General features: G+C 40.8%; 1 long non-coding RNA gene across 2 annotated transcripts; it reads left to right on the top strand.

Annotated features, from left to right (window-relative positions):
- The first annotated feature begins 3,704 nt into the window (after positions 1 to 3,704).
- On the top strand, positions 3,705 to 22,539 carry LOC147379451 (uncharacterized). 2 transcript variants are annotated; one of them, XR_015133164.1, is made up of 3 exons: positions 3,705 to 3,867; positions 4,140 to 4,544; positions 11,696 to 22,539. It is a non-coding gene; the product is annotated as an uncharacterized LOC147379451 (long non-coding RNA). The 2 variants fall into 2 exon arrangements; XR_015133163.1 differs by lacking the exon at positions 3,705 to 3,867 and having other exon boundaries at positions 3,912 to 4,544.
- The last annotated feature ends 1,066 nt before the right edge of the window (positions 22,540 to 23,605 follow it).

The following is a 23,605-nucleotide window of genomic DNA, read 5'->3' as shown; positions in this document are numbered from 1 at the left end:
ATTAAATATAAGATCAAGAAAATAGAGGTGTGTAAGAAGCAGAAACAAACAAAAATTCAATGTCTTATCAACCTTTATATCATTTTAAATACAAGTAAGGTTTATGTGCTTCCCAAGTGGCTCTAGTGGTACAGAACCTGCCAGCTAATGCAGGAGACATTAAGAGGACAAGGTTTATGTAATGTTATGGCATTATATATATGCTTATATATATATGCTTACATATATATATATGCTTATATCCTAAGGAAAAAAAAAAAAAAAAACTTTGCATGAAAGGACTACTACCACAATATAACTGAAAACCCAAGAAATGCCAAGCACTGAAAAATCATTATACAGATGTACAAGGGAAATACATTGAGGTTGGGTCTAATCTGGCTCTGAGAGTTAATCATAAAGAGTAATGGAATTCAACTGGCAGTTAATCGGAAGTCAAATTGTGTCTTTCAGTTCAGTTCAGTTGCTCAGTCGTGTCCGATTCTTTGCAACCCCATGAATTGCAGCACGCCAGGCCTCCCTGTCCATCACCAACTCCCAGAGTTCACTCAGACTCATGTCTATCGAGCCAGTGATGCCATCCAGCCATTTCATCCTCTGTCATCCCCTTTTCCTCCTGCCCCCAATCCCTCCCAGCACTAGAGTCTTTTCCAATGAGTCAATTCTTTGCATGAGGTGGCCAAAGTACTGGAGTTTCAGCTTCAGCATCATTCCTTCTAAAGAACACCCAGGGCTGATTTCCTTTAGAATGGACTGGTTGGATCTCCTTGCAGTCCAAGGGACTCTCAAGAGTCTTCTCCAGCACCATACTTCAAAAGCATCAAATCTTCAGTGCTAAGCTTTCTTCACAGTCCAACTCTCACATCATACATGACCACTGGAAAAACCATAACCTTGACTATACAGAACTTTGTTGGCAAAGTACTGTCTCTGCTTTTGAATATGCTATCTAGGTTGGTCATAACTTTCCTTCCCAGGAGTAAGTGTCTTTTAATTACATGGCTGCAGTTACCATCTGCAGTCATTTTGGAGCCCCGAAAAATAAAATCTGACACTGTTTCCCCTGTTTCCCCATCTATTTCCCCTGAAGTGATGGGACCAGATGCCATGATCTTCATTTTCTGAATGTTGAGCTTTAAGCCAAATTTTTCACTCTCCTCTTTCACTTTCATTAAGAGGCTTTTTAGTTCCTCTTCACTTTCTGCCATAAGGGTTTAGCATTATATAATTATTCTTACAGCTGCTGGCATTGCTAATTCTAGTCCCTGAAAACAAAATGGAACCAAACTTTTTCCCACCAAAATTATGATGGGGCCTAAATTCTTTACCTACTCCATTAAGATAGGTAGATTTTGGAGACTACTGTGCACAGTTTAATGCAACTGGATGATCTCTTTACCTTTATTCTGCAGGCCCTAAGAAATGCTTTCAGAGGGTGATTGAGTTTGTATCTTCCCAAGTGAAAATCTTATTGGTTACTTGAAAGTACCATTTGTTTGTACATCTCTCTATTAGGAAAATAAATTTTGGAACCAAAGTCATGCATGGAGTAGTGGAGGGGGTAGAATCATTATATACAATTAGTTAAAAGGGGGAGGGAGTAAGGAGGGAAAAAAGGAAGACACTGAACATAAGAAACTCCACCATGGAATGTTTTAGTACTAATAGAATACAGATGATTCAATATTCATATAATTTTTATTTTCACTATAAGCAGTTTGATATAAAACATATAAACGATGTGTTAAACATGTTGTGAATCCCTTTTCTCTTAGGTTCAAGAATGAGTTAAGATTTCCAGCTAGGGAAATTTTGTTGTGTTAAATCTCTAGCTTATGGTAAATAGGATTAATTTTTTCACTGAACTTCTGTCTGCTCTAAGCTGAAAAGAGAAATAAACACATCAGTGAACAGGGATTGGTATGAGGGTTATAGTAGCATGATAAATGCAGAGAAATATTTTTTCTTTCAATTCATTGCAGATATTGGTTAGCAGTTTATCTGTACAAAAATAAAATGTGACCCCTATAAAACAGCCAAGGTCAGTGAGCATCCGTCATGGAAGTTAAATTTCCCTCAGGCCTATTCAGTCTTTTACAAGATTTTTTCCCTTCTTCCTAAGATGAATAAGACCTTTATAAAGGGTTGTAGGGTCCACTGAATCTCTCATTCAACTTCCCAGATTTTGTATATGCTTTCTTTCAAAGCTGTTATTGAAGAACAAAATTTAACATCCTAGATTTTTTTTGAAAACTAAGGCAATCTTATGGTGTAAAAAAAGTCTTGTTTACTGCAAATTTTATGTTTCAACTACTCATGTTGCAACTAAGTAATTTTTTGGTGCAACTAATTGGTGCAACTAATCCTTTCTTGCTTGAAATTTATATTTATCAATAAATTGTTGTTAAGCTTGGCTATTTATTATAGCCTGATAATTAATTATTAGGTCCTTGTATTTAACAAGATATTATAACTAATAGTTTAAAAACACAGCTTTTTATGAAACAGGAAGGAAGGGGGCAGTGCACAACCTTGAAAAGAATGACATAGTCCTGTGACACAGGACATAAACTGATTAGAACCAAATAGGTCCAAGAGGGCAAACAAATGAATTTCTCCTAGACTCTGAGCCTCAGTATATGCTCATCATAACATATCAGCAAGCTGAATGACACATTGCAGGCACCATGACAGTTCCAAGGTCAACCATTAAGGTCAAAAATGGCTAATGGCCCAATCCCCACTCCTTCCCCCAAATATCGGGAACACTCCTCCCACTCATTAGCCTATCAAATTACTCATTCCTATTAAAATTGACATCATACTCTGGTGCATCTCTTGCATTCTTTGATGGCCCACACTCGTGGAACTATCTAAATAAATCTACTTCTTATTTATAACATTTGTCTCTCACTGAATTCTTTCTGCAATGAGCCATCAATAACTTGAACTTCTTGAAGTCCTAAGATAAGTATGTGACATCTTTCTCTCTCTCTACTGTGTATTGAGTGGCTAGAACCAACTGGCACATAGAACATCTCCAAAAAATATTTGTAAATGGATGAAAAATACATCAATGAATGAATAATTGACTCAGACACTGAACCTATACTACACAAAACAGCAAAGGCTTATTTCCAGAATATAAAGAAAACTGAATTCCAAATGATTTCCAAATTCCTCAAACCCAAAATTTCACATTTGGTGTATAGTATTCTTGAGGCTATGTGTGCATGCTAAGTTACTTCAGTCGTGTCTGACACTGCGATCCTATGGATTATAGCCCACCAGGCTCCTCTGTCCATGGGATTGTTGCCATGTCTTCCTCCAGGGGATTTCCCTAACCCAGGGATTGGGTCTCCTGCACTGGCTGGCAGGTTCTTTTAGCTCTGGGCCAACCACGTGAGTATAATTTGTTCTTTAAGGATACTGTGGCTTGGCTTTTCTAAGCCTCCTCATGAAGAGGATGAGCACTTTAGGTGAAAAATAAGGAGTTTTTGGTGTTCATCTTTCTAGAAGTATCTCTAGCAGCACTTAGAGCCAATCTGGAAACCCATGACATTCATTTGCAAACAGATTTCTTAACTGACAAAGGAGAATCTCTGCACTCTGAACTCAGGTGCTTTATTCACCTCAGTGTCAATAGTAGGGAGCTGATTATCAGGCTTTCTGCTAAATTATTGGTTCCATTAGGTAGTTAGAATAGGGAAAAGGAGTCCAAAATGGTGGTGGCTAAAAGACAAGGAAGAGAAACGCCCGTGAAAATATAACAAAGGAAGGTCAAAGAAAGGTCAGAGGACTGGAGTGAGGACTTCAGGTAGAACAGCACTCCTGGCTGAGCCCAATTTGCATAGCGTAGGCCCAGGGGTAAGAAAATATATAAAAGGAGGAGCCAAGCACTCTCACTCTCTCCCTCCCCTGCATGCGTGCGCTTTTACTCTTTCTCTACCCTCCTCCCCCCCGCCCACAGCATGCATACGCTCTTTCTCTCTCTCTCCTGCGTGGGTACACTCTCTCTCTCTCTCTCTCCCCCTCCCCTGTGTGTGTACACTCTCTCTCTCTCTCTCCCCCCACGCTACCCATCCCCCCACCCCCAACTGCATGCTGGCACTCTCCTCTACTCTCTTCTCTTCTTCTAGGATGGATTCTCCTGCTATCTTCTAAATAAAATAGAACTGTAACACTGATTTATCTAAGAGGTATGACACAGTTTGTTCAAGACCTGAGAGCTGTGACGTGCCGAGGGCTTTAATGTCCGTCGCTCCAAATCATTGTTGTGAGGAGACAAAGAACCAAGGAGCATACACTCGCCTGATATCTGTGGTGCTGTGACTCGGATTTAACCTGACTGAAATAACCTCAGCGCAGAAGAGGCCAAGCACAGCTGGAGCCCAACTCAGCGAAGCTCCCGCGGTAGAAGCAGAACACGAAGAACACCCAGCACTGGGGAAGGCCCATTGTGCTGCGAACTGGAACAGTGAAAAAAGAACTCAGCAGAAAGCTCATTCGGCTCAGCCTCATATTCCAGAAGACCTCCGGTTAAGGTAGGAGATCCTCGCTCCTATGGCTGGAGGGACATGCCTAACAAAATCTTAATTCCTTTACAATCTCTGGTTTCTTGTTTCCATGAAACCCTCCCCCCCCCCCCCCACCACCACCACCACTGCGAACAGGCGTGTAGCAATGGGTGCAATTGAGGGACTCTGGAGAACTTACTCTTCAGTATGTCCCAAAGGCACTATCTGCTGGGCCCCAGTAGCAGTTACCCAAGCTGGTGGGGGTTCTTCAGTCCTTACTCTTCTCTGTGCCAAGAATCAGGCCAATGAAAACTGTGAGCACAGGTGAGGAATTTAGCAGATCCTTGGCACGTTTTTCACACTACTTTTTCCTCCTGTCCTTCAACTTTCTCCCAGGACTCGAGCCCAGCCAAAACTCAGAATGTCTGGCTTCAGGTACCTAATAAAGCTCAGGCCCTGAGGTCTCACTGCAAAAATTCATTGAGAGTCAAAGCTAGAAGTAAGAGGTGGATTTGTTAGGATTCAGAGAAGCCCACTCTTGGGGGTGTGGGCCATTGCCAAGGGCAAGGGCTGGGGCCATGGAATACAGCCAGGTTAGGTTTTGTGAGTGCAATTGTGCGGTAGTTTGAGCATCCTTTGGCATTGCCTTTCTTTGGGATTGGAATAAAAACTGACCTTTTCCAGTCCTGTGGCTACTGCTGAGTTTTCCAAATTTGCTGGCATATTGAGTGCAGCACTTTCGCAGCATCATCTTTCAGGATTTGAAATAGCTCAACTGCAATTCCATCACCTCCACTAGCTTTGTTCATAGTGATGCTTTCTAAGGCCCACTTGACTTCACATTCCAGGATGTCTGGCTCTAGGTCAGTGATCACACCATCATGATTATCTTGGTTGTGAAGATCTTTTTTGTACAGTTCTTCTGTGTATTCTTGCCAGCTCTTAATATCTTCTGCTTCTGTTAGGTCCATACCATTTCTGTCCTTTATCGAGCCCATCTTTGCATGAAATGTTCCCTTGGTATCTCTAATTTTCTTGAAGAGATCTCTGTTGCTGCTGCTAAGTCGCTTCAATTGTGTCCGACTCTGTGCGACCCCATAGACAGCAGCCCACCACGCTTCCCCATCCCTGGGATTCTCCAGGCAAGAACACTGGAGTGGGTTACCATTGCCTTCTCCAATGCATGAAAGTGAAAAAATAAAGTGAAGTCACTCAGTCGTGTCCAACTCCTAGCAACTCCATGGACTGCAGCCCACAAGGCCCCTCCATCCATGGGATTTTCCAGGCAAGAATACTGGAGTGGGTTGCCATTGCCTTCTCCGCAAGAGATCTCTAGTCTTTCCCATTCTGTTGTTTTCCTCTATTTCTTTGCATTGATCGCTGAAGAAGACTTTCTTATCTCTTCTTGCTATTCTTTGGAACTCTGCATTCAGATGCTTATATCTTTCCTTTTCTCCTTGCTTTTCACTTCTCGTCCTTTCACAGCTATTTGTAAGGCCTCCCCAGACAGCCATTTTCCTTTTTTGCATTTCTTTTCCATGGGGATGGTCTTGATCCCTGTCTCCTGTACAATGTCATGAACCTCAGTCCACAGTTCATCAGGCACTCTATCTATCAGATCTAGGCCCTTAAATCTATTTCTCACTTCCACTGTATAATCATAAGGGATTTGATTTAGGTCATACCTGAATGGCCTAATGGTTTTCCCTACTTTCTTCAATTTCAGTCTGAATTTGGCAATAAGGAGCTCATGATCTGAGCCACAGTCAGCTCCTGGTCTTGTTTTTGTTGACTGTATAGAGCTTCTCCATCTTTGGCTGCAAAGAATAGAATCAATCTGATTTTGGTATTGACCATCTGGTGATGTCCATGTGTAGAGTCTTCTCTTGTGTTGTTGGAAGAGGGTGTTTGTTATGACCAGTGCATTTTCTTGGCAAAACTCTGTTAGTCTTAGCCATGCTTCATTCCATATTCCAAGATCAAATTTGCCTGTTACTCCAGGTGTTTCTTGAGTTCCTACTTTTGCATTCCAGTCCCCTATAATGAAAAGGACATCTTTTTTGGTTGTTTGTTCTAAAAGGTCCTGTAGGTCTTCATAGAACCATTCAAATTCAGCTTCTTCAGTGTTACTAGTTGGGGCATAGACTTGGATGTCTGTGATATTGAATGGTTTGCCTTGGAAACGAACAGAGATCATTCTGTCGTTTTTGAGATTGCATCCAAGTACTGCATTTCAGACTCTTTTGTTGATCATCATGGCTACTCCATTTCTTCTGAGGGATTCCTGCCTGCAGTAGTAGATATAATGGTCATCTGAGTTAAATTCACCCATTCCAGTCCATTTTAGTTTGCTGATTTCTAGAATGTCAACGTTCACTCTTGCCATCTCTTGTTTGACCGCTTCCAATTTGCCTTGATTCATGGACCTGACATTCCAGGTTCCTATGCATTATTGCTCTTTACAGCATCAGACTTTGCTTCTATCACCAGTCACATCCACAACTGGGTATTGTTTTTGCTTTGGCTCCATCCCTTCATTCTTTTTGGAGTTATTTCTCCACTGATCTCCAGTAGTATATTGGGCCCCTACTGACCTGGGGAGTTCCTCTTTCAGTATCCTATCATTTTGCCTTTTCATACTGTTCATGGGGTTCTCAAGGCAAGAATATTGAAGTGGTTTGCCATTCCCTTCTCCAGTGGACCACATTCTGTCAGACCTCTCCACCATGACCCGCCCGTCTTGGATGGCCCCACGGGCATGGCTTAGTTTCATTGAGTTAGACAAGGCTGTGGTCCTAGTGTGATTAGATTGACTAGTTTTCTGTGAGTATGGTTTCAGTGTGTATGCCCTCTGATGCCCTCTTGCAATACCTACCGTCTTATTTGGACTTCTCTTACCTTGGACGTGGGGTGTCTCTTCACGGCTGTTCCAGCAAAGCGCAGTAGCTGCTCCTTAGGTTGGACGAGACGTATCTCCTCACCACCTCCCCTTCTGACCTTGAACGTGGAATAGCCCCTCTAGGCCCTCCAGTGCCTGCAAGCCACTGCTCCTTGGAGGTGGGGTTGCTTCTCCCGGCCGCTGCCCCTGACTTTGGACGTAGAATAGCTCCTCTCAGCTGCTCCTGTGCCGTCTCAGCCTGGCAATCTTGGCCGCTGCTCCTGACCTCAGACGTGGGGTAACTCCTCTTGGCCGCCTCCTCTCAGGCATGGGGTCCTCTTGGTTTCTGCCCCTGACCTCGGACGTGGGGTAGCCGCCCACCCTAAATGCGCTGGTTGCAGCCTCCCACGCTAGGTTTTGTGAGCCTGGTGAATTCATATGTTAATGAGTGGGAATATCATCCCAGCCATTGGGGAACCACCCACTTCTCCCTCTTTTTACAGTGCCTTAGAGCTGTCCTGCCACCTTTGGGTGTGCCTATTGGCTTATAGATTGGGAATTAAGGTTTACTTGAATTTAACTTGTCACCTTGGACCCAATTGATTTTAATTGGTTTATATTATACCCTTGTGCTATGTCATTCTTTCAAAGGTTGTGCTCTGCCGCCTTCCCTCCTGTTTTATGCTCCTTTCCTCAGCCCCATCTGGGCCCACAATGTTGCCTCTACAATCTTCTGGAGGGACAACCAGAAAATAGCTGGCCTTGGGAGGGAAATACTGTATAATATCCAACCCCTCTAGATATTCAGCCCTTCATCTTCCATGTTTCCTACCACACGTACAGCATCAGTGTCTCTCAGTGAATCTGCTAGGGTGGGCGACAGGCACACAATGCCTGCTAGAAGTCCATAAGTTGGCATCCCTTCAAAGGCAATTATGTTTCCAGGGATAATGTTTGCCACTTTGGGAGTTAGCTTTGCAGGCCGTTTGGGCCCAAACCCCTACCACCCTTCTCCTAAAGTTACAAACATACCCCTGGATCAAATCTCCACTCCACTTTTATGGAACATTTGGTCTGTTGCCTCTAAACAAATTGCTTCTTAAGCCAATTACCAACTCCTACAATCAGGACCCTGCCCCCTTGTAGGCAATGCTGCTCCACTCAGCCTATTATTAAAATACTTTAATGCCCCTAACAGGGTCAGATAACCCACTCCTTTGTCACTACTTCTGTTATTACCTAAAGTGAGTCTATGACAATGAAATGCTTACCAGGGGAGACACCCTAACCTGCTTTTAAAGAGGACTAGGGGAAGAAATCAGTGACTTACAATCCCTTGGAGTAAGAGGACAAGGCTTATGACTGTTTCATTGTTTCCCAGTCTCAGGGCACAGGCTTGGATTGTTTTACATCATGATATCTATTCCCATCTGTGGTGAACAAACTAGCAATGAGTTACAACCCCTTAAACCTACCCAGCACTGGTCATGCTGGAGACCTTGGGGACACCCAAACTCCAGTCTGGGGGGGTCCCAGGAGGTCATCACACCTTGACCTGCCTAGGGATCTGGTCCTCAAAATGTTGTCACGCCTCAAACTGCTCAGGGGTCCACCAGTCTCAGGGGTCCCAGGAGGTCATCATGCATCTACCTGCCCAGGGACCCAATTCTCGGGAGGCATCATGCCTCGACCTGCCCGGGGATTCAATCTCTAGGAGGCTGTCACACCTCAGCCTGCCTGGGGATCTGCATCCGGACCTGGGGACGCCTGGCTCTCAGGTTGCAACAGTACTGGGTAGAATAAGCTTCAAAAAGATTCACCCCTAAGGAAGTCCACCCATGGAAAAGAAGGAAGCCTATTACTTGTGGGACTGTATCCAGTCTCAGCAATAACTCAGGAGCCCAATTGAGAACCCATTGCTTTTCTGGAAAGGCTAAAAGAAGCCCTCTGAAAGTTTACCAATCTGGACTTACAACTCTTAAGAGGGACAGGTGATTTTAAAGGATAAATTCCTGTCCCAATGTGCATCAGATATTAGAATTAAATTACAACAGCTACAGCAACAGGACCCTGCTACCTCTGTAGATGAGATGGTCCAGACAGCCACCAATACTTTTTATAACAGAGAATAGGAGAAGGAGGCCAATGCCCAGGATAGGGAGAGAAGGAAAGAGACAAGGCATGCTCAGATTCTGGCCGCCCTCCAGAGAAGACCTGTGGCAAACCCCGAGTCCTTGAAGGACAAGGTACGAGACAAATGTCTAATCTGTAGACAGGCATTGCGCCAAAGAGTGTCCAAACCATGACGCGTCTCCTAAAATGGCTTGCGACAAATGCCATCAATTGGGGCGTTGGGCGGCACTCTGCCCTTGGGACCCAGGCTCTTGGGTCCTCAAGGTCAAGTGCCAAGCCTTCCCTCACGATGGTTCAGGAGGACTGAAGCGGCCCACTCCAGCTAGCCCGCCTGTCACAGATAACCATCATGGGGCTGGAGCCAAGGGTGCAACTGGATGTGGCAGGTAGGTCCGAGAATTTCTTGGTTGACACAGGGGCTACCTACTCTGTCTTGATCTCCTACTCTGGAGCCGTCTCCTCCCAAACCCTGTACCATTTTGGGTGCTACAGGAAAAGCAACTGCTAAAGATTCACCCAAGCACTTCTTTGTTGCCAGGATGGACAAATATTTTCGCACCAGTTTCTGGTGGTCCCTGAGTGTCCTACTCCCTTATTGGGAAGAGATATACTCACTAAATTGGGGACCACCCTTGTGATGGGAAGTTTTTCAGCCCCTAGAGCTCTACAGCTCCTGGTTACTACTGAAGAACCCATTACACCTTCTTCAATAGAGAGGAACCAAAAACTATGGGAGGACAAAATTAACCCCCAGGTGTGGGACCAGGGAATTCCTGAACTAGCCCACCAAGCTGAACTGGTCATCATTGTCCTCTGAGATCCCACTCGGTTTCCTAACCGGGAACAATATCCCCTCAAAAGAGAGGCTTAGGAGGGACTATAGCCTTTAATAAATAAATTCCTTGCTTGTGGACTATTGGTCCCCACCAGTTCACCATGTAACACCCCAATCCTCTCAGTAAAGAAAAAGGACAGAACCTCGTGAATGGTTCAAGATCTCTGGATCATAAATAAAGCTGTAGTCCCCCTCCATTCCACAGTACCCAATCCCTACATAATCTTGGGAGAAATACCACCCAGTGTCAAGTGGTTTACAGTCTTGGATCTCAAAGATGCATTTTTCTTTGCATACCACTGGCTAAAGAATCCCAATATCTTTTTGAGTGGGAGGCCCCAGGAGAAAAACACCAACAGATGACTTAGACAGTATTACTTCAGGGGTTCAGAGATAGCCCTCACCTGTTTGGACAGGCCCTTAGCCGGGATCTCCTAGATCTGGATCTGGGACCTAATGGGAAAATATTACAATACATAGATGACCTACTAATCTGCTCTCCAGATGGGAAAATGCCCAAAAACATGCAATTCAGGTTCTAAACGTTTTGGCAGAAAGGGGATACAAAGTCTCCCATGCTAAGGACAGATGGTCGAGACAAAAGTCACTTACCTGGGAGTTCAGATTACACAGGGGTCTAGGAGGCTGTCCTCTGATCGGGTACAAGGAATCCTCCAGTTGCCCTCCCCCACAACTCAAAAACAATTGCGAGTTTTCCTGGGGCTAACTGGGTATTGTAGAATCTGGATACCCAACTATGGTCTAATTGTCCAGCCCTTGTATGAAAGCTTAAAGGGATGAAATGATTCAATCCCACTGATGTGGGGAACTCCTCAAAAGAAGGCAAAAGCTACATTAAAACAAGCCTTAACTCAGGCACCTGCCTTGAGGTTGCCAAACTCAGAAAAAGCATTCCAACTTTATGTCCATGAAAGAGAGGGAGTAACCTTGGGAGTGTTAACTCAAAGGTTGGGATCTGAGCCCCAGCCTGTAGCTTACTTATCCAAGAGACTCGATCCAACCACTCGAGGCTGCCCCCATGCCCGCCCACCCCCCCCCCCACCCGCCGCCTTCGAAATCTTGCAGCTATTGCAATCATGATAGAAAATGTTTTAAAGCTCTCCTTTGGAGGCAAACTAACTATTTTTACCACCCACCAAGTAAAACAACTTCTAAATTGGAGAGGCTATTTATGGATGTCTGATCAAAGAATCCTCAGATATCAAGTAATGCTGATGGAAAATCCAGGCCTCACTATATCCCCTTGTGAGGTTCTTAACCCAGCCACCCTGCCTACCCCTGAAGGCTCTCCCTCCTTTTGCTTTTGTCTAGAAACCTTGGACCACTGGACAAAACCCCAAGAGGGATTGTCAGAAGATCCTCTGACCAATCCTGAGGAGATCTGGAACATTGATGGAAGCAGCTTTGTCTTAGATGGAAAAAGAAGAGCTGGATATGCAGTAGTCTCTGATTTTGAGGTCATAGAGGCTAAGCCTCTGCCACTAAGTACTTCAGCCCAATTAGCTGAGCTCATATCCCTGATTCGAGCTTTAGAGCTGGGAAAAGGAAAAAGAATAGCCATTTACACTGACTCCAAGTATGCCTTTCTGGTGCTACATGCACATGCTGCTATTTGGAAAGAAAGGGGCCACTTGACCACCCGAGGGTCCCCAATCAAATATGGTGATCAAATTCTTAGACTCTTGGAGGCTGTCCATCTGCCCACGGAGGTTTTAGTCTCCCACTGTAAAGGACATCAAAAAGGGAGCATGGAAGTGGCACGAGGGAACCAAGCAGCTGATCAGACATAAGAAAGCAGCATTACAGAACCATGACCTAATAGGGGTTGCCACCTTAGTTCCACAGACTAATTTGCCAGAAACTCCTTCATATACTGAAGGTGAGAAGCTAAGAGTGAGGGCTTTCAAGAAGATCATATGGGGTGGTTCCAAAAGAAGGGACTCCTTTTTCTGCCTGGGAATCTCCAATGGAAGTTGGTTAACTCCTTACATGCCACCACTAATTTAGGGGGAAAAGCCCTCCAAAAATTACTAGAAAGGTCATTCAGAGGAACAGGTTTCCAAACAACTATAAGACAAGTAGTGTCCTCTTGTCCCACTTGCCAATTAAACAACCCCAATGAGCTCGAAAACCCCAGCTGGCCCAGCCCGTCCAACGATGTGGGACCTATCCAGGAGAGGACTGGCAGATGGACGTCACCCAGATGCCAGTTTCTCAAGGGTGTAAATACCTATTAGTCATGATAGATACATTCACAGGATAGATTTAAGGGTTTCCCACCCAGACTGAGAAGCCTAAGGAGGTGGTTAAAAAAAAACTACTCCATGAAATCCTTCCAAAGTTTGGTCTGCCCAGGTCATTACAAAGTGACAATGGAACATCATTTACTTCTAAGGTCACCAAGAGGTCTCTAAAGCATTGGGCATTACTTACTATCTCCATTGTGCCTGGAGCCATCTTCAGGAAAAGTAGAAAGAGCCAACCAATTCTTAAAATCAGCGATAAAAAAGATAACCCAGGAGACCTCCATGGGATAGAAGGAGGCTTTACCAATAGGTCTCCTCTGCACCCATATTGTCCCTAAGGAACAGGTTGGTCTTAGCCCTTACGAGATGCTATATGGGAGACCTTTTGTTTATGTCAATGACTTCTTCCTAGATCCAGAGGTTCAGACCCTCCAGTCTTATACCATGGCCATTGGGCAATTCCAACAGGATATACACTTGTGGGGTATGAACCAGGACCCAAAAGATTCTAAGGAGTCACCACTATATGCTCCAGGGGCTCAAGGCCTAATTAAAGTCTGGAAAGATGGGTCCCCAAAGGCTCAACTCCAGCCCACATGGAAGGGCCCCTACCCTGTAATACTTTCTGCCCCCACAGCAGTCAAGGTACCAGGACATGACTCCTGGATTCACTACTCATGAGTCAAGCAGTGGAAGAAAACACAAGAGGACACTCAATACACCTATCAACAAGCTACAATATGCAGTGCCAGTTCAACAAAGGTATAAAACTACAGCTGACCACGGAAAATATCACTCACCCTTACATGGACACCACTATAAGGACTCTGAGGCTTGAGACTAGCAAGAAGGGGAGGCCCAATACCCTTCGCCAACCCAGTTCAGCAAGAAGTAGCCAGAAAGACCTCAACACCCCTATTCCCAAATAATTGGGCCTCCCATCTCTTGAGAGGGGAACCATTCTCAAAGAAAAGATGAGAGTGAAGGAGTGCATCAGCACGGGTCGGGGGGTGGGGACGGGCCGGGGGGTAAAGAGAGAGAGAGAGAAAGAGCGTATGCACGTGGGAGAGAGAGAGAGCGAGAGAGCACTTGGTTCCACGTTTTACATGTTTTATTCCCCCTGGGCCTGCCCTATGCAAATTGGGCTCAGCCAGGAGTGCTGTTTTACCTGAAGTCCTCACTCTGGTCCTCGGACCTTTCTTTGACCTTCCTTTGTTCTATTTTCATGGGCTTTTCTCTTCCTTGTCTTTTAGCCACCACCATTTTGGACTCCTTTTTCCTATTCTAACTACTTAACAGTTCCAAGATAACCAGGGTCCCAGAAAGTATCCCCAAATCACAGAGAATGTGTAGTAACTTGAGTGGCTTTACCTACCCTCTGTTCCTGGAGCCCCTATGCTCTTGATTACCAATGGCAGAGATGCAAGAGACATAGGTTCAGTCCCTGGATTGGGAAGACCCCCTGGCATAGGAAATGCCAATTCACTCTAGTATTCTTGTCTGGAAAATTCCATGGACAGAGGAGCCTGGCGGGCTACAGTCCATGGTGTAAAAGAGTTGGATATGACTTAGCAACTGAGCACACATACACATATCTACCCTATGATAAACCACTCCCTGCCCAATGCCACATTCTACCCATCAGAGTATTTCTGAGATTACTCTTTATCAGTCAGTTGCCAGACACTAAATCCATTAGATCTTAGCCATGATCCAAAATACAAACTTCCCCAGTCATTTATCTTCTCCTGAAAGTTTATCTTCAAATAATCTATAGTTTCTTCTCCCCAACCTAATCTCATTTCTTCTAAATCTTTAATGTGCTCCCTAAAATGTTTGTCTCCTTGTAAGAAAAATGCTTTTTATTTGTTTTTTATAATTAAAAATATAAAATCCTGCCTTGACTATTTAACTGAGAATACCCCTTCACCTTCTTGCTGTAACTGGATCCTGGTCCCTTCCTAGGGCCACTGATTTTCCCAGGGCTTCCCAGAGTGGAGACATTCATACCACTTGACTCAGATTTCAGAGAAAGGGTCATTGTTCTACTTTTCCTGAGTGCTTTTTCCAGACTCTTCCGACATAACACTTATATTAAAATCTTCCTCCACTGACAATGAGGACAGCCTGAACTCCACTTCCTCACTGTCACTAGTGACCTCTTAATCATTCCTTCTCTTTCAGAGAACTTTCAGCTCTAGCTCGTGACATTTCTACTACAGCTCTATTACTCATTCAGAGATGACTCAAACAATGGCCTACTTCCTTAGCTTCTTAAATTTCTCAATTTATGACCCTGTGATTTCCTCTGTTCCCTTTTATCCACCCAATCTCTTGATCACACTAAAGCACTTCAGCTAAGTCTAAATTATTCCATTTCTGAAAAGTTATATTAAGAACTACCTCTTTTCAAAAATTGTCTGCTGTTTATTTTTTGGTCACTCTTATAGTCACCCCAAAAGACCTGCTCTTCAACCTCACAGGGATCCCAGGTTTTCAGTCCCTCCATGTTCTCTTAGACTCTCAGAACCTTCCAAACTCCATCTAGTCTAATCAATTTCATGGTATGTTATTTCAAGCCAGCTGTTCCTTTCTTTGACACAGCTACCCAGTAAAATCCAGTTTTTAATTACTCATTTAAAACTGAAAAATGATCATTCTTTTGACCTATGCTTGGGTTGTGCAGCAATTATTATAAGGAAAAATAATTGCAGTGCTACAGATCAACATCCTGTAAGGTCATTGACAAGTTTAGCCAAATTCTTTAAACCAGGATAAAGAAACTCAGGATGCACAACTGCATTTCTGAGTGTAAGAAGCAAGACTTTCCAAGGAATAGTAATGACAAAAAAAAATCAAAAATTTAAACAAAGAACTGGTTTTAAGGTAAGTCTTCAAACTTCATATAGTTTAACTTTGATCTTTTTGAGAAGTCTTCTGTTTTCTTAATAGCCTTTCATCTCACTTACAAAAGAAATGTCTATCACTCAATGAATTCGATCATACCATTCTCTTTCCATGAGAATATTTTCCAGGCTCTGAAAAAAGGGGAACTCTCTTTAATGACTGACCACAATGCTATAAACATTTTCTATGTTCTTTCTTGTCTTCAGTAACTTTTCTTATGGTTTAACATGCAAAAGGGGCATTTTGGTCTGCTTTGGTAAGTTTGGAGTACATATATATATGATAGTGGGTGGTGTAATACAATTTTTATTTTAAAATATTTCCTTTTCCTTCTTCAGACACTTTTCAATAAATACTATAAGGAAGTATTTATTGGCCCTGTCTTCCTCCAGACAATTTTTAATAAGTATTCTTGAGGGAGAATTCCTATAAATGTAACGAGAGTATCGATGAGAAACTCTGAATGCTAAAAATGTTTGTCCCCAATCCCTATATTTTAATACAATAAATTATTTTCAGATATTCTTAATTCTCACTTCTAAAACAACTCAATATCTAGAAGGAAACAACATCTAAACAGCCTAAGTATGGATTGGTGATGTAGATTCTTTAACAGTAACTGTTACCAAAAGAATATGTTTCCAAAAATACTGAATTTTTCAAAACACATTAAACCTTAAGGAAAAAATTACTATACAACTTTTTGCATATTAAATGTAGCTGAGACTTATTTTATCAAATCATATTATATGGAATAAATATTCCAATTATAGCCAATCCTCATCCTACTTCAACTAGTGAAATGGTTTTTACCTTCAGCAACAAATGTATAAATATGTGTGTGTATGTACACTAACTGCTGAACTAATTTATTTTTAGTTATATACACTGCTCACATATTAAAAAGGCTTGAAAATGAAGTCCCATGAAATTGTTATTTTGACTTTTTATATTTATAATTTAGTCTTGATTAATTATTCTCAAGAACTAAAAATCAAATATAGATAGGTATGTGTGCATATACATACACACACAACATCACACATACATCTTTGCCAAAAGAATCCTATGACCTTTTTGTTAATCTTTATTTGTATATTTGTAATTTTTACTATATTATGTTATGTTACATTGTTATTTTACTGAAGCAAACGAATGAGAAGTAACACTTATACTGATACCTAACTTGTCATCAAATCTCAGTTAAAATAACTAATTTAATTAAACATTTGAATTGATTGGTTTTAGTTTTATATTTTGCAAGATAGTCTATAATGTATTCATTATTGTTTTTTATACTAATCCTAAGAATGTTTATTAATATATCTACTTCAATTGAAAGTACAATTTCCAGAAATTGAGAAAGGATTTGTTAGTCAGAACATAAGCAAAATTTGTCAACTACTATTCCATAATACACAGACATCAGAGGAAAAATCTCTGAGATTCTTTCTATGCAAAGTACTTGGAGGAGTGTAAACCTATTTTTATTTAGCTATCCAAGCTACTTATATAACCAATTAACTGAACTCAGGCTTTCCACTTGGTACTGAATCACGTGTTGAGAATTAACATGTCAATGAATCTCTAAAACGTGTTAGAGAATAAGATTCCTCCAACAAGTTTCCTAGAAGAGAAGAAAAACAGAACTGGAAAAAAGAGTTAAATTCTAATGAAGTTAAAATAAATCAGATAGGGACTATGGTAATTCAGGAAACAGCTGCAAGTTTATTTATGTAATGTATTGATTTGTAAGCTATTCGATTTTCTCTAATCATTTTTGTTACAATAATTTATATATTATTTTAGAAAGGTTTTATGTTTTGGACTATATTAAGGAAAAACAAGAAAAAAGATTTGATTATATTTAACAAATGGGGCATAGGCCTGGTCATGGTGCCAAGCCAAACAGGATGAAAACCAGATTTTGATTTTTTGGACTGTCAACTCCAGAGATTCTTTCAATGAAACTTTTTCCAGGGAGTAAGTTGAATGCATATTGTGATTTGGTTTGGAAAAAATGGAGACATTTCTTTTTAGTTTCCATTTGATGGATAAGACATTTAAGGTATAAAATCCATATCCAGTGTTAAATATTTAGTAATTGTATTGAGTTTAAATAGTGCTCCCTCCAAAAACAATAATCCATGTACACATGGAACCAATGAATATGGTCTTATTTTTAAAAAGACTTCTCAGATATGATCAAATTAAGATGAGGCTATATTGAATAAGAGCATTGTGTGTGTATGTGTTCAGTTGCTCAGTCATGTTCAATTCTTTTGTGATCCCATGGACTGTAGCCTGCCAGGCTTATTTGTCCCTGGGATTTCCCAGGTGAGAATATTGGACAGGGTTTTCACTTCCTCTTCCAGGAGAATTTTCCCAACCCAGGGATCAAATCCCCATCTCTCACGTTGGCAGGCAGATCCTTTACCACTGCGGTTGCCTAATTCAATAACTGCTATTCCTATAAGAAAAAGGAAATTTTGAAACAGACATACACAGAGTGAAGGTGATGTGAAGATGTACAGGGAGACCATGAAGTGAAGATGAAGGCAGAGACTACAATGATACATCTACCAGTGAAGAAACTTGGACAGCTGCTCTCAACCATCACAATCTAGGAAGTATCCTTCCCTAGAACTTTCAGAGACAGTGTGTCCCTGCCTTTACTTTCATTGCAAATGACCAGCCTCCAGAAATGGGGGCCAAGAAATTCCTCTATTTTTTAAGCTATCCAGTTTGTAGTTCTTTGCTACAGCAACCTTAGGAAACTAATACAATAACCAGATATGTGTATTCTCAGTTTCTCAGTTGTGTCTGACTCTTTGTGGTTCCATGGACTGTAGTCTGCCAGTTCCTCTGTCCATGGGATTTCCCAGGCAAGAATACTGAAGCAGTTTGCCATTTCCTGCTTCAGGGGATCCTCCTGGCCCAGGGATCAAACCTGTGTCTCCTGCACTGGCAGGTGGACTCTTTGCCACTAGCGCTACCCAGAAACCAAATACACAGTCATGTCTTTTGGTAAATACAAGGATTTGGTCTCCAACGTTCCTTTACACACCAAAATTAGTGGATGCTCAAGTCCTTTCTATTAAATAATGTATCTTGTTTACTTAAAATACCTAACATAATGTAAAAGCTATGTAAATAGTTGCCTTTGTGCAGCAAGGCAAATTCAAGGTTAGCTTTTGGGAAATTCCTGGATTTTTTTTCTGAATATTTTTGACTGAAGGTTGGTTGAGTCTTGCAGATGTGGATGCTATAGATACAGAAGGCCAACTCAATACATTTACATTCATGATTTTTCCAATGGAATATGTTACTTCCTAAATTTTGGACTTTTGAAAAATGTCATAATTTAATATGGTGCTCTCCTTATCTTTAATAACTTTATAAAAATAATAGACTTCAGTTGGAAAGCAAGTTTGCAACACATCTCAGGTGGTATTGAAGGCAGGAGGACAAGGGGACAACAGAGGATGAGATGGTTGCATGGCATCACCGACTCCATGGACATGAGTTTGAGCAAGCACCTGGAGTTGATGATGCACAGGAAGGCTTGGCATGCTGCAGTGCATGTGGTCACAAAGAGTCCAACACAACTGAGGGACTGAACTGAAATGATTGAACTACGTACTCAGGTGGTATAATCTGAAGTGTTAGCCTGTTGAGCATAGGGCAAGAAAAGGAGAACAGAGATTATGCATCTGAGGACCAAGGGACAAGGCCATAATAACACAGAATCTGTTTAATAGTGTCAGCATAGAAGTTGAGCTCAATGCAAGTTAGTTACACTTTCCTCTTCTTTTCCATAAATGGCAGACCATTTTTATAAATAGATGAACCATATATAATAGTTTGATAAACTTTAGCTGTATTTTCCAGATAAAGTTAAGCCTTTTAAAGCTTTGTAGTAACACATTGCATTCACAGCATGTAAATTAATATCAATTATGTCTTCATTCTTTTTCACTTAATTCGTTTTAAAAGTCAACTATTGGCTTTTAAGGTCATGCATTTAATACTATAATTTAAGTATTTCATGGGGTTTACTTGTTTTCAATTTCAAAACATTTTAGCTATTAGAAAAAAAAAGCATAAAATTATAGATTTCAATGTGTTTTAACCAAAGCCTCATGAACCAAACATATTGAAAGATGAGAATCTCCTTATATAATTTCTGGATTAGTTATGATACAAGTGGGAAAATAAAATGAACATAACAAGCACAAATAAGAAAAATGAAGACTGATCATTATGAGAGAGGGGTACACATCCAGTTGAAAGGGGCCTCACAACTCATTTCCAGCTGAATGTGGCCCTATTAGAATATGATTCCAGGTATTCATAAGTTCTAATCATTTTTTTCAAGTAATCACTAGAATTCAAATATTTATGTAAATGTAACCAGTTTTATCATATTATAAAATAACAAATGCTTAGTCTCAGAAATTTCAAAATGCAGGAACTGTGACTTTTTTTGCATATGAATTCTAAATGTGACTTGAGAGGACTCATATCATATATATATATATATGTGTGTGTGTGTGTGTGTGTGTGTGTCTTTGTTACAAAACAAGTCCTTTATGTCCTGTGATGTATTGCACCAAAGTTAAAACTAAAAATTTCAATTCATTTGGACCTGTATTTTTGATCGACTTCTCTTTTTTGATACAAGATAAAATTTTCAAGTTCAAAATTTAGATAATCATACATATATTGGAAGATTACGAAATATTATGAAGAGTATTAAAGAAGACTTCTTGTACTAGTAACATTTCACTACCTTATCACTTAGTATCAATCTTACAATCTAGACTTGTGAACCAAAAGAAAGCACTTAGCATGTTTAAAATTTTCCTCTATGTCTGACTCATACATACTGAAGGAAACACGCTAAGACAGGATGTGTTCCTTTACTTGTGCTGGAGCCACATGTACAGTGAGATGGACTATGGTATAATTTGATATGATTTCATCAGTGCTGTCACTGGATTTGTTCTTTGGTTGGAAATAGAACATGAAGTGTACTTTCAATGTTGTCATCCTTGATGGTACCACTGGATAGAATGATCTACCTAGAAAGTGTTCAAAATGCTTACCAGTAGTATTATAAAACTCTACAGGTGATCGGAACACTAGTCCACATTTCTGCTTATATTGTGGTTACTCAATGCTTTAGTTGTGACTAACACCTCTTTGTCAGTTATTACTATGTAATAACTTGCCCCTCAGTCAGCTCTATTGTATTAAAACAGGACACATATCCCAAGGGAGATTCTTTCCAAACAAAACACTGAGGGAAAAAAATAATACGATGTTTTTGTTGCTTTCATTTGAAAGTTATTTTTCCTCATTTTGTAGTGGAAAGTGGTGTTACACTTCCTGTTACTCACTTAGAAAATGTATTTCTCCACTTTGTTTTGGCTATGAATAATTTGGCCAACTGTTCTGTCTGGATCAGGTAAGAATTCCCCCAAAATACTAGTCCGCTTAGCTAAAAATCTTCTCAATTAACACGTGAATACTGATAACAGACATGAGACTCAATAGGCCGAAAACCAACTGGACCACATTATACAGCCAAAAACCAACTGGACACTCAGTCGTGTCCAACTTTTTGTGACCTCATGGACTGTAGCCCATTGGGCTCCTCTCTCTTTGGGATTCTCCAGGTAAGAATACTGGAGTGGGTTGCCATTCCCTTCTCCAGGGGATCTTCCCAATCCAGAGATCGAACTTGAGTCTCCTGCATTGTAGACAGATTGTTTACTGCCTGAGCCAGGGGAGCTCTCATATTATACAGAGAAACTTTCAAATATTTTATGATAACAATAAAAATTGAGATACTGTCTCTATTTTGGGTAGAGATAGCATAGATGATGAACACAGTACTAAATTAAAAGCCTAAGAGGCTGATTCAAGTTCAGAGAATATCACTAAAGACTGTTTTGACTTTGGGCTTAACTACTCTGAGACTTCACTGTTAAATTCTCTATGTTATAAAATTAAATCTGTACTGCTTAGACCACAGGCTTATGGAAAAATATGTGCAAGTAAGACAAAAGAGGTGAAGAAATTTTATAACAATAAGATGCTATCTAAACACAGTGAATCACTACTATTGAACAGTAGTCTTATTTCTCCTCATCCAAGCTCTCCTAATTGTGGCTCTTCTGGATACAATTATGTTTCTAGAGGTCTCATTTCACAGGCTGAATTCTCAAGAACTGAACCTGAACTTAGAAGCCAACAATGCCAACAATAAACTCTAAAGCAGAGGTTGAAGATACCTTGAAATCTGTATTTTGGGCAAAGACAGACACTGAAGAAGTAGCTGATTCATATTAAGCAGAACTAGAAACCAGAACTTCTATAAGAAGCATGAAGGGTGAGTACAACATCTTCAGAAGTCAGAATGTCAGGATTTTCTAAAACCTACAATTTTAGCAGGAGGAAATATTTGTGGGATACTTTCAGTGGGGACATTGAGAAGCTGGGAACAACTGGACATACTCCAGTGTAAGATAAGAATAAGATTCTGGACAGAATTTGGCTTTCATGTCCCAACTTAACTTCTACAACATTCCAACATAATGAATTTAGGTCTACCGTTGATTGGTCCATTTAGAAACAAGTATAACTTTTGTTAGCTGGTATCAATTTTCATCTAATAAACTGCCATTTGGATTTATGATTCTGTCAATTCTAACCAATGATAAATGAGAGGAAAGCATCAGAAGCAGAGTTAATATTTTAAAGTCTTTATATTAATTTGTAATGTAATGGTATTGAAATAAAACACTGTGGTCCTTGTTATTTATTATTTTTCAATTCCATCTTCCACTTAACTGCACCCTAAAGTGAGCTGTGTGCACAGATAGAAAATAGAGTCTTAAATATATATATGTAAGAGGTCTTAAAATATTATTCATGTTTATTTAAATAAATGTTTTGTTAAATGAAACAAAAGAAAAACAATAGAATGTTTTGACCCATTCAGGCCATACTGTTGAATTTACTTAAAAATATAGTTTTAAACAGAATGGTTACTTTTTGAAATAATTGACATAACTTCTAAAAATTATGAAGCATTAAAAATAAATGCATATTTATACTAAAGAAATCGCAAGGAAAAAAAAAAAAAAGACAATTCGTTGCAGCCATAGGTTATACTGAAATTATTCTCAGTCCAAATTCTGCTAGGCTTTCAAGTTTCTTTCTTAGGGAGATTACATTCTTAAATTTCTTTTTTCATAAATGTTGATATACCATGGAGAACTCTGATTCTCATAGATTAAGATTTGGATTTTTTACACACAGTTATCCATTTGCCGGAGAAGGCAATGGCACCCCACTCCAGTACTCTTGCCTGGCAAATCCCATGGAAGGAGGAGCCTGGTAGGCTGCAGTCCATGGGGTCGCTAAGAGTGGGACACGACTGAGTGACTTCACTTTCACTTTACACTTTCATGCACTGGAGAAGGAAATGGCAATCCACTCCAGTGTTCTTGCCTGGAGAATCCCAGTGACAGCGGAGCCTGGTGGGCTGCCGTCTATGGGGTTGCACAGAGTCGGACACGACTGAAGCGACTTAGCATCCATTTGCCACTACATCACAAATTGAACAATTTATCTTTTTCACAAGATGAATTGTTTATTCTACTTTCATTACAAGATATATAGTCCCTAAATATAGTAAATCTATTTTTACTTCATCCTTCCTACTTATTATTCTTACATTAGAGAAGGAAATGGCAACCCACTCCAGTAATCTTGCCTAGAGAATTACGTGGACAGAGGAGCCTGGTGGGCTGCTGTCCATGGGGTCGCACATGCATTGGAGAAGGAAACAGCAACCCACTCCAGTGTTCTTGCCTTGAGAATCCCAGGGACAGAGGGGCCTTGTGGGCTGCCGTCTTTGGATTGCACAGAGTCGGACAGGACTGAAGCGACTTAGCAGCAGCAGCAACAGTACTATAATTTTGAAAACTACCATAGAGCTCATCTGGCATCTAGACCAAAGCTATCCAAGAGAAATAATATCTGACCTACATATGTA

This window comes from Bos grunniens, chromosome 1 (genome assembly GCF_055505025.1).
Source record: "Bos grunniens cultivar Pamir isolate PY7600 chromosome 1, Bosgru_T2T1.0, whole genome shotgun sequence".
Taxonomy (NCBI): domain Eukaryota; kingdom Metazoa; phylum Chordata; class Mammalia; order Artiodactyla; family Bovidae; genus Bos; species Bos grunniens.
This window is presented reverse-complemented; position numbering and strand designations above follow the sequence as displayed.